We start from the raw sequence: 12,513 nt of genomic DNA, 5'->3' as shown, positions 1-12,513 counted from the left end.
ACTTTGGAGTTTGGAAAATATATAGCCATTAAAAAAAAAATTAAAGCTTGAATGTTCTCCTGCCATAAAAATCTCTTATAAGCAGAAGCTGGAGAGTATCCAAATGAAATACCCTCCACCAAAACAACATAGGGAAGAAAGCTACATTTAAGTGATATGGCATAAGATGACCAAAATAACCCATGTTGGTGCTGCAAAATTGTGCCATGTAGGCATTGTCTGAACTGGGAACAAAGCCTCACCACCTACAACAAGCTTAGGGAGGAATTGTGTGTCTGAGGCAAATCCCCTGTCAGCTCCCTGGAACAAATGGTGCAGCCTAGTCCTCTCAGCAGTCTGTGCCAGTTTTGTATGGAGGTGGAGCCATGACCAATGTAATGGTCCCTACCTTTTCTAAGACCCTTTTCCAGCCCCCAAGTGCACCACTTTCAAGTGACAGGCCTGTACTCCACTTCTCTTTGGGATGGGACCTTGTGTTCCTTCCACTGTCTGAGTGGTTGTGCCAGGTTATGCCCATCTGGTTGGTAAAGTTGACACCTTGCAGGCTTGATGGGCATAGCACCTGTAAGACTTTCCTTCAGGAGTTGGTGGACAGTAATATTATGTAGTGACACAGAAGCAGCTTTTTCATGACAAAGGATGATTTTTTTTTTTTTTTGCCAAAAAGTTCACAGCACTCAGAGAAATGGATTTAAAACAACAGAGAGACCTGTAGGCACAAGGTCTTACCTACACTTGGCATTCCCCTCAGGGCCCTAGGTAGATATGACTTAGCCTTGATATCCTCTGTTCTCTTGGGGGCCAAGCTACAGCCTGCTAGCTGCAGACCCTGACTCACTGACAGTATGGGTGTCTGCTTGCATCCCTGTTGGTGCTCACTGGCATTCACTGAGCAACCTCTCTCAACAAAATCAATTCCCCACCCTTTTCTTGGCCTAGGGTCCTATAATGGTTTTGTACCCTTTTTTAATCCTAGATTTAGCCTTGGGAAGAGTAAACCATTCTAGCTTGATTGGAGCCTGATCAGGGGTATAATCCAGTTAACATCTTCCCCATTGTTTCCTCAAGGACTTTTATCTGTGTTATTGTTTTGCCTTTCCTGCTTGGTCCCTCTAACAACCTCTTCTGATCTAACTCCATATCAAGTAGCCCCCTATAAATGTTATAATGCACCATATACATAAAAAAACAACACAGATATTTCCCAGTTCTCCACTCTATGTCCTCTTATGGCTTTCGGTGAAGTAATTTTACACCCTCCCAGGGGCCAGGAGGGAGCAGCCTCTGACCTCTCCCAACTGCAAGGACTTAGATTGTCCTTGGCCCACATGTAGAGTGCTTGCGGGAGGGAAGAAGGCTCCTTCCATTGTTCTTCCCCAACTGTGCACCCACACAGATGCCAGGGGTAATCTAGTCTACAGTAGATATAATTACACACGAGCTAGAGACACCTGCAGAATAAATTAACTCTTTTATGGGAAAATGCTGTTTCTTGTGCCAAGATCATGTAAACAGACTTGCTGCAGGGCATCTCCTCTGAGGTTTGAGCAAAATACTCTTCCCTCTTAGTCCACAGGGATGCAGTAGTCTCTGCAACTCTTGTACCCTCTCTCTTTGGGGGAAACGGCTAGTGGATACAGTAGCTTGGATCTAGAGCTCTCTCTAAAGCTACCACTCCTCACCCTTATATGCAGCAATGTGGAAGCTGAGGGTCTATGTCATAAAGGTGTGCTGTAGGAGTGTATCAGTCTCTCTGAATCCAGGGCCCTTCCCATCCACACAAGAGGAGGCAGGATTTGCCCCTTTGTGTAGTGTAGATTTAGGATTCTATATCCAGGACAGTATCACTTGAAGAGAGAGCCTATTGTTTAGTTATTCATTTGGATATTTACAGCTCTGCCATAAACAAGCACCCATCCAATGCTCTGGGTGCCCTGGACTAGTCTTTTAAAAAATCCAGTGTATTAATCAAATGACACACCTGTTACCCCGGATCAAACAAACTCCCAGGAACATAAATAGAACAAAATGAATTGACCTCCCCACACAGCCCCACCAGTGTCCCATATCATCATCATTGCTAGGCCCATCTTCTTATGGGCCAGGAAGTTAAGATTGGTGTTGCAACTCTCCGTGAAGGTGAACAAACTGGGCAGTTTCGGACCATAAGGAGAACTGAGTTGAAAAGGCTTGGTGACCTACCAGAGAATACCCTGCCTGTTGACCCCTCTCTCTCTCTCTGATACCAATGAGGCTCCAGCCCAGTGTCTCTGATGGTCACAGGGAGAGAGAGTCTCACGGATAAATGGGTCTCTGGACTGATAGAGCTTTTATAGTTCAAAACCAACATCTTAAAAAAATCAATCTGGTAAAGCAGACCGTAGGCCTTTGGCACTGTTCATTTGCACACACAAAATTGGTTCTCGGTACATTACCTTGTTCCTTTTTTATATTTAAATGAATTTAGTGCCAGACTGATAGCGCTGGAGACTGAAGTGTCTGTTCACAGAACAGGTACAGCACCGGCAACAGCACAAGTTTCAACACACTGACCTGCCAGTGTGCCTCAGCCTCTAAAACTCAGAGGAGAGTTCAGTCTTCAGGACCATCCTGGTGTTGGCTACTCCACTATGACTGCCAAGAGGTTCCCAATTATTGTCCAGGGTTATGTTGTTGGGTTTTTTTTTGTGAATTTGACACCAAGGAACTGAACCATCACATTGAGTCTTTCAGATGATACATTAAAAATGGAGGTCCTATCTGCACTGTTGGTCCATTAAAGATCCACTGAACTTTTCATAAAAACAGTGGTTGGTTCCAATGGCCTTTGCCAAAATTTGTCGTCTTCCACTTCTCTGCATTGTACTATACTGCTTTCCAGTTCTCCACCTGGCTGCAGCTCTCCGTCACCCAAGGCGCTTCAGTTGTATCTGTATAGTGGTTGTATGTTCACAGTTTTATGTTCAAATAGGCCACAGAAATGCCATTAGCTAGTATGCAATGATTTTCAGTCACTACCAAACAGGGCTAGATTTGAACAAGTGACCGAGACGTAGAAGGTTCTGCATTGAAACCCTGAGCTATCCAATCTCAAAACACGAATTTTCCTTCAGTTTTCCAGGTTAACCAAAAACTAACTCATCCACATGGCCACATCTTTCATTTGAGTTTTGATGCTTTGAGTGACAGCTGCACGAAACCAGCTGTAATTTTTTCATTTTTATTTTTGTGGGGGAGGGAAGAGAGAAGCTGAACTTTTCTCTAAAAGTAAAAAAAAGTCATGCTAAAGTAAAGTTATATTACATCCTGAAAATATGGGTTTGTAGCAGGGAAGCTAATGTATCCTTAGCTCCAGTGGTGTGGATGAGCCATTATGGTAAATTAGCAAGAAAAGAAACCACCTCCACTCTAAAGACCTCTTTATTACCAGATTATATTTAGACAGGTGTGTGTCATCTTTGGGTATATGCATAAGCAGAGTCATTTAAGCAGAAATCTCATGAAAACAAATTTATAATGCTGCTGGAGAATAAAAGCCCTGTAGGGATCCCATTTTTATGTAGATGGTATATTGCATTTTATTTGTGAAAGTGACTGCTGGGAGTAAAGCACAGATCTTCAAAAGGAGAGAGGGTGATGCTAATGTGAATCCCACTCTGCATTTTTATATGTATATGGAGGGTGGGAGGAAATGAAAAATATACAGTTGCATATTGATCTCCTTAGCTCCAGGGGTTGAGATTGTCCCTCAGAGTTGGAATTTAATGGTAATGTCTTTATACTTATGGGGTTCATATACCTGTAAAACTTACAATCTTGCTCCATGATCTATCACCGCTGAATAGATTGATTTGCCATACTTTATAGCTCTGTGCCTGCTATTCTTTCTCTTTCTCAATTTATGTAAATCCATTCAGAACACTTTTATTTTTACTTCTCTGTGGGGTTGGGTTCCTCCAGATGAACTCATAGTACATCTGTGTGCTGAGCTAGGGAGGAACACAGGACCCTTTTCGTTCCTGGAACACACTGAAATTCATTACGAATTATTAGATTTTCAGCTGGATTGAGTTGGAATTAGAATTTTTCATAACTCGGAGGCCTTTGAATCCGGGTCACAACTTTCAAAGAATTCGCAGCAGCTTTCCCTTGTGCACACATGGATAAGAGCCAAGGGACCCAAGATCAAGCCCTCTGTGTGCTTGGATCCTTTTCTCATTTCTACTTGGTTGGCTGCTTAATTGCATGGTATGCAGATTCTACCCATTAGAGCAGTTTCTCCCTTCCTTCCCAGAATCGGTCTTCATCAAAAACTGATGGTTTATCAATTAAATATAGTAACGTGAAGATCTAAGAACTATTAAATAGCTTCTCATAGCAGGAGCGACTAACCCATTCCTTTGACAGAAACTCACTTGTAAAAAATATATATATATAAAAGAGATATCCCAAGAAATATTGGATTGAATCAGTCTAATTTACAAGCCCTTTCTCTTCCAGTCTATTATTCACTACACTAACATCACTTGAGCAAATCAATAAGCGCTTTCATCAGACTGCCCCTACTCCAACACAGAGCAGCAGTCAGTACCGCTATCGATTTCTGTGTGGGGATGAAAAGTGTGGAGCCTTCCCCATCCCTTGTAATTACAGTATTTTACACCCAAATCTGTAGTTTCTGCTTACCGCTAACCGTGGCGTTTCTGGTGCAACTGCACTGTCATGTTTATTCAGACTAATGATCTTGCTAGTGTACACACACAGTCCTATTCAGTAGCTAGTATTTTTCCCTTAACATGAAAGAATGAATAAGTATTAAACTAGCATGCCTGCAGAGAGACAGGAGGCAGATTGAAAAAGAAAAGTAACTGCAGTGAAAATTTAGGACAACTGTTCCTACTGTAAGCCTCCAAATATACTGTATCTCCTAGCTGGAGTCTTTACAATAATTTTATAATTTATTGTAATGGCATTAATAAGCCCTCAGCAACATCATATATTGTGTGTGTAATAAAAACTGGCACCACCCACAGTAGTTAAATTATTTACCACCACATTTGCAACATTTCCTATTTGAAGCATAGAGAGTAGGTTAAATATCACAATGCTTTGAGATCCTTGCCTGCAAGGCTCTACTGACATCCAAAATATTCCGTGTTATTCATTGTTTTAATAATAGTAATGTCAGTTTCAGAGGAGTATATTATTTGTCATCTTTATGTATTAGAAGGTTAACACGTCACATTTGTCCACGTTATCCTGCCAGGCATCTATTACGTAAGTTGCTTCTTGAGAAGGAAGAAAGGTTAACCTAGTATTAATGTCTGCTGTGCTTTCTGTTGCAGCAGTTTCTTGCTGGAACATACATATTCCGCACACGTGCTGCTTGTTCAATGTAATACCCCAGAATCTTCTGACGAAATAAGCATTTGTTTCCCTTTTTGGTTTGTTTTAAAAGGAGGGGTACTGTGAAGAATTGTAGCCCAGAGTAACCTGATGAGAACCTAGAGAACTTCTGAGCAGTTCAGTGTGTGAAGAGTAAGGGAATGTTTTTCAGAATCAAGAAGGGAAGCAAAGTTGTCTCAAGGGAGCTCACAACAGAAGCTAGTGTGTGTGTGTAAAAGAATGAAAGGAAATCCTTTATTAAAAGCATGTGGGGTGAGAAACAACTTTTAATATGTTCAGTCTCTCCGCATCCTAATATATCCACCTTGCCAGGCTTGCTGAGCTCTTTCAGGAGGAGTTGCTTTAATTTACAGTATCCTCTCATCCTTTTCTTCCAATCCATTCCTGGGGGGAGGATTTCTATTTGTTATTTGATATAAAATTCATCCAGATCTACAATTCTGTTTGTTTAACCTGCTAATAAACAATGGGTGAGTTTTTCAAAGCACTCTGAGTTTGGACACATCTTCTTACTATTGTTTGTATTACATTAATGCAAAAAGGTTCCAATTCAGAACATCGTTCCTCTGTGCTAGGCTCTGTACAAACACCTAGTGAGAAACAATCCCTGCCTTGAACAGCTTATGATCTCAATAGACAAAAGGCAAAAGGGGAAACAGAGACATGAAGTGACTTGCCCAAGGTCCCACAGCTGGCCAGTGGCAGAGCTGGGGATAGGACCCAGGACTCCTGATTCCCAATTCTGTGCCTCATCTACTAGAGCACTATACCTCTCCATTAATTTTAAGAGAAGATATTCTTTCTAAAGCCTTTGGACTGCATTGAAAACATCAGTTAATATTCAGCATAGAAGCATGCATATATGAAAGAAATCCCAAACACTGTTCCTATATATATTTTTAATCATTGTAAATTCCGTATCTCTTCTCTTCTTTTCTCCTTTATTCTTCCCTCACACCCCCTGCCTAATAATGATGATATCTAATAATAAAAGATCCTCTCCACTTAGATGAAGAAAGAGATATGTAAACTGATAATAGATGTCTTGTTGATGCAGACCCAGGTAGAGAAACAGCATAACTAGGGCCCTACCAAGTTCACAGTCCATTTTGGTCAATTTCATGGTCATAGGATTTTAAAAATCATAAATGTCATGATTTCAGCGATTTTAATCTGAAATTTCATGGTGTTGAATTGTAGGGGTCCTGACACAAAAAGGAGTTGTGGGAGGAGGTCGCAGGGTTATTGTATGTGGGGGTTGCAGTTCTACTGTCCTTCCTTCTGTGCTGCTGCTGGCGGCGGCGCTGCCTTCAGAGCTGGGCAGCTGGAGAGCAGCAGCTGTTGGCCGGGATCCCAGCTCTGAAGGCAGAGCCGCTGCCAGCAGCAGGGCAGAAGGAAGGATGGCACGGTATGGTATTGCCACCCTTACTTGTGTGCTGCTGCCTGCAGAGCTGGGCCCTCAGTCAGCAGCCGCCACTTTCCAGCTGCCCAGCTCTGAAGGCAGCGCAGAAGAAAGGGTGGCAATACCACAGTCCCCCTAACTCCCTTTTGGGTCAGGACCCCCAATTTGAGAAATGCTGGTCTCTCCCCCATGAAATCTGTATAGTATAGGGTAAAAGCACACAAGAGACCAGATTTCATGGTCCATGACACGTTTTTCATGGCTGTGAATTTGGTAGAGCCCTAATAACAACATAATGATAATACATAGTGCTTAGTTCAACCATAGATTTCAAAGCCCCTTACAGAGATAGGTAAGTATCACTATTCCCACTTCACTTGGCTTAGCAAGGCACAGAAAGGTTACATGACTTGCCATGGGTCAAACAGCAAGTCAGTGTCAGAGTCATTCCAGTCTATTGATTCCCAGCCCCATGCTCAACCCAAAGATTAAACCACAGCAGCAAGACCGAAGGGACATAATTCAGTGAACTCTTGTACTGGAGGAAGCAGTTTGTAGTTGAGTAATTTAAGAAATCTCAAATAAACATAATGTTCAGCCACTAATTCTGAAGTCATTGGAGCTCTTGGAGTAGGAAGTAAGAAAACTAGAATAAAAGAATTATTCTGTGTTTATAGAGCTGTTTAGTCGGGTGCATGTTGCCAAACAGCTGCCTGAATATCCTCCTCCTGTGCCAGGAAAAGCCTCTTCTCCAGCAAGGACGAGCATCTCATTCTCCTCTTTCAAATCCCTCTTCAAATTTCATTTCTTTTGCCGAGCCATCTGCCACTCATCTCTGCTTGGACACTCCCCTTCACCACTTCAGCTCCTGACCACACTATAGTGGCAAAGCAAAGCAAACTCCAAGAATTGTCAGTTTCATATGAAAACTCAAATGATTGCAATCCTAGGCACGTGTGTCTGTGCTCTGCAAACCCAATTTAAAGTGTCTAGGCCTTTGGGATTTTGAGATATGACCCCCAAAATATGTAATAAGAATTAGCCAAAAGGGCAAACCACTTACCTATTAATCTCCTAAATGTCAGAATTGCCTCGGCTAATTCACAGCAAATTTTAGCAAAAAGTTATTCTTCCCTTCCACCCACTTCCCCACACCTACATGTGATGTGTGTACTTAAAAGTGATAGGACCTTTCTAAGGATTTTAATGAAGGGTCAGAAATCTAATTTATAATGAAAACACAGTTGCAGCCATAACTATGGAGTATCATAATCTTCCCTTCACCACCAAGGGGAGAGACACTCACAGTTAAAGCCAGAGTCAACAAATGAGTAAGTAGTAGGAGAAATTCATGAAACCTCAAACCCCATGCTGTTGGCTCACCCCAAAACTTGTCAATAATTAGTCCTTCAGAGGAAGATGAACTATCTCTCGGATGTCTGATGTCACATCTGACCTTTGACATCATTAGTGCAGACATAAAAGGCTTTCTATATAACAGCAAGTGTCTTAGTAATAGAAAGAGCCTGGACATATTTCTTATGGTTGGCTTTTAGGAACTCTAGAGACTTTTTTTCACCACAAAAAGAATATGATGCCCTTGTAGAGATCACATCATCCGTTTATGTGCTATTGCTGCTGGGAAGCAGCAGGGAAGGGAAAAGTTTATGAACTGCTATTGTAAGAGAAGCTGCAGATTATTCTTACTATAGGTATTATTTATTCCATAGGAAACCTATGTTAGGAGAGCATTAAGAGAGCACTCAAAGTCAGAATATATTATTACTTTTAAAGATGCCCTCATATCCTTAACTCTGCCCTCTTGTGCATGTGCAGAGCCAGATGTTTATCTCCACTAATGTCTCCATGGTCACTCTAGTGTTACAGAGAGATGGAGACAAGCCCTAAAGGGGGAAGCTGAGGAGTCTCATAATGTGGGAGAATCTCTGTGCTGGTATACAATACTCCCTCCTGTTTTCTCCCCACCCTGACGAAGGGGAAATGATGGGTGTGTGCTGGACTGCAAAGGAGCATAGCTGGATTACGCTAGCTCTAACTGGCATAATGGTCAGAGGGCCTAATAGAGCCATTGCAGCCAGATTGCCCCCCAGGATCAAGAGGACAAAAATCCACCTTTGTCCACCATCCCTCTGAAGTGTACTGGGCAGAGTCCTGGCACACCCAAGAAAGTGGCCCACAGTCTTTTATTACTTGGTCTCGTACCATTTTTCAAATACAGCTTAACATCATACCATTTTTTGAACAACCTTAGATGCAGGTATGCCATGGCCCCTCTTCTTCCCCGCCTCAGTGCATGAGGGAAGGAGCACACTTTGCAGACAGTTGCAAGGTGCCACACTGGCTATATGACCCTGCAATGGCTGTACTGCATAAAGCCTCAAGGGACCCTGCTAGGACAGTGCAGCTTTGCACTGCAGGATCCCTAGCTGCAGAAATGTGACCCTGAGAGTTTATTGCTCCTGTATTTTATTTCGTAATACAGGATGTGTTTTAGTGTCAAACATTAATGTATGTGCAACCTTAACCATGGCTTTCCAGCCAATTTATAGCAGGGACACCAATCCCTTTTCTAATGCTTTCATTCAGTACCCTTTCTACTAAAGCAAACAGATAAAGGCCAAAAAGAAAAACGGAGAAAACAAAGCAACAGTTTGTTTCTGTGTAGGTATATTACAGCTCTCATCACGCCTTTGATTTCATAGAGAAAGGTTAAAGCTTGATGTAGTAGTGTTTAAGTTTCTAAGAATTCTTTTTAATAGCTTATTTTAATTTGTATATATAATTGCAGATTAATTACTGATTTTAGGAGAATATTTTACTTTTCTGCTTTACCATAACAGAAAATAAAATACAAAATCTGAAAAAGGAAAGAAAATACCCACATCTTCCGTGAGTACGTTGCTTGCATGACCACGCAATTCAGAGTCCCCCTTTTAGAGGAAGACTGAGATCATGGGCCAACCCTCCCTTGGTAGAAGAGCTGCTGGCATTACTCCAGCAGAGAATTGTGTTGGCTGGATACGCTTGGGTGATACATGCAGCACTTAAAGGAAGGAAATTTCAAGTGTTCATGCTGCTGCGTCAGTATTAATTCAACCACTTTGCACATTTAATTGTATCCATTAATATCCAACAGTACTATATTACCACTTATATTTAACCAGGAAAGTAGACCTGCATTCAGACCACGCGTGCATGCACGTGTGCAGTGTGGCTGAGTTAACGCTGTTGGGGCACCTTCAGCTTTTGCAGGCTCCTAGTCTTTGAGCACTAGACTTGGTCTGTCACCTCATGTTTGCATTAACGAACAAACTCGCCACAGTCAATGAAGGTTTAGATTGGCATATGGGGCAGAAACAGCATTAGTGGTCTGGGTTCAATCCTACGGTAGTGGGATTGCGATTACTGCAGGGCTGTGTTTATAGTGTTTTGACAGCTCTTCCCATTGGAATTTAAAAAAAAATGTTGATGGAAGCATTCCTATGGGTTTAAGATTTTACAAAATATAAATTGGCGCTGATAATTTTGGTTGACAGTGTCACTTTAAAGGAAGGAAGGAAGATACTACTGTTGAGCTTGCTGAGCTTGGAAGTAGCAGGGTATCCTTAACTGAAACATCTTTAAAATAAGGGTAAATATATGTCACTCCAACACCAACAATGCCACACACCAAAAACCCAAGGGCCTGATTCAGATGCCACTGAAGTCAAAGGAAAGAAAACACTGATTCTGAATCTGAATTTCCTCCAACTTTTCAAAGGAATTTTCTGGGCTGAGACCAAGTGCAGAAAATGTCAGCCCCTCAAAAATTGAGACACACTGGACAAGGAGATTTGAATGAAAGCTGAAAGCAACCTTTATAGTGGGCAATAGCCTACTATACTATATGCATTCCTATGAGAAACCACATAATACATGCTTTACTGAGTAGTATTCAAAGATTGGAACCAATTTTCATATGTGGGTGCCTTAAGAGAATATCAAATCCTGCCCTTAGACACTGAAATTGGAAGTTATGTATCTACATGCAGAGGTGAAAGTAAGTCGGCATGCCCCGGTACAGCGTACCAGCAAGAGCCGGTGCACCGTACTGGGGCAGCCTGGCTTCCCCAGGGGCCAATTTAAATTGCCTCCAGAGCCCTGCTGCTGGAGCCCTGGGGTAGCAGCTGCAGGGATTTGGCAGCTATTTATAGAGCCTAGGGCTCCCCTGCTTCTACCACCCGGGCCCTTTAAATAGCCACTGGAGCCCCACCGCTTCCGGTGGCTATTTAAAGGGCCAGGGCAGTAGAAGAGGGGAGCCCTGGGCCCTTTAAATAGCCCCCGGAGCCCCGGGCTGCTGCTGCTACCCCGGTGCGGGGGGCACTTACCTTACAGGGTGGGCTGGGGCTGGCTCTGACCCCCTCAACCCCATCCCTTCTGCCCTAGGTCCTGCCCCTTCTGGGGGCCAGAGCTGGCCCCAGAGTACAGGTAAGTCACTTGACTTACTTTCACCCCTGCCTACATGCCCATTTTTTATTACTTAAGTGCTGATTTGAGTGACCATATTTGGACTTCAGTTGTTGTGTTTAAGTACCTTGGTTTGAAAATGTGTCCATCACACCTTCATGATTCAGAATGCATTGACCTATCAGTAATGACATATTACTCCTCCATTTACAATTCTGCATTACTGTGTCAAAGCAGAGAAAGAAAGAGCAGGGATTAAATGCTCACATTTCTCTTCTCCACCCTTGATGAGATTAAAGGGCAGTAACTCTGGAGTCCAGAAAAGGAAATACTGTTACATCAACTTATAAATCCATCTGTTGAGTTCACTGCCACATGAGGGCATTGGAGACAGACAGTGTGGCTGGATTTTTAAATGGACGGCATAACTTTATGACCACTGGTTACATCTGAAGCCTTGTGTGTAAGGTAAAGTACAGAGCATCTGCAGTTTAAAGATGGCTCATGACAGATTCAGATAGAGTGCATTAAAGTGAACAGATAGATCTTGGATACTTGATTTATTCAAGTTTGTGCTATACAAATTAAAAGTGCCAATCATAAGCTCTGGGTGACCATGAGAACTCTTAAAATACATCTCATAAAAAAAGGGACCCTAGCAATTACCTGCAGACAGAATTATCCTGGCAGCAGCATAAATATAACAAATATTTAATAAGACCCATTAACAAAATCACCAAGGAGTGCTCCCCCAACCACTCCCCAGCCTCACCCAACTCCCTGCGGGGAAGGGAGAAAAGATGGGCCTTGCAATATTCCCTGGAGGTTAAAAATTCTATTATGGACCAAACAGTGAAGAAAGTTCCAAAGGTGCTCCCAGCAGTCTTACTTGTTTTATACCATGGGGAGAGAGGCCGTCTCCTAGATAGGTAATGTCTCAAGTAGTTTTCGGGTGGCATAGATAAAAATCTACAGCTCAGAATCAATCCCTGAACCAGTAGACAGCTAGTGCAGTTCATACAGCATACGTTAGGGCAGAGGGCCCTCTTTTTGTTTTGTGTTTGTACAGAGACTGGCACAGTGGGGTCCTGACCCATGACGGGGGCTCCCAGATGGTACTGCAATGCAAATAAATAATAATAATAATTAATTAATATTTAATAATAGAGCAAAAGTTAATATGCTTGCAAAGAGATATCTATTTAGCAAGTGGGCTGCTGAGTTTTGCACCAGCTGTA

The 12,513-nt window shown here is 42.4% G+C and overlaps 1 protein-coding gene across 20 annotated transcripts in view; it reads left to right on the top strand.

Annotated features, from left to right (window-relative positions):
* Nucleotides 1-12,513, top strand: part of UNC5C (unc-5 netrin receptor C) — a 398,261-nt gene that overhangs the window by 283,142 nt on the left and 102,606 nt on the right. The gene's annotated exons all lie outside the window — the stretch shown is intronic.

The sequence above is a fragment of the Lepidochelys kempii genome, chromosome 4 (assembly GCF_965140285.1).
Source record: "Lepidochelys kempii isolate rLepKem1 chromosome 4, rLepKem1.hap1, whole genome shotgun sequence".
Classification (NCBI taxonomy): domain Eukaryota; kingdom Metazoa; phylum Chordata; order Testudines; family Cheloniidae; genus Lepidochelys; species Lepidochelys kempii.
Note: the sequence above shows the minus strand (reverse complement) of the source record. Positions and strands in the feature narration are given on the sequence as shown.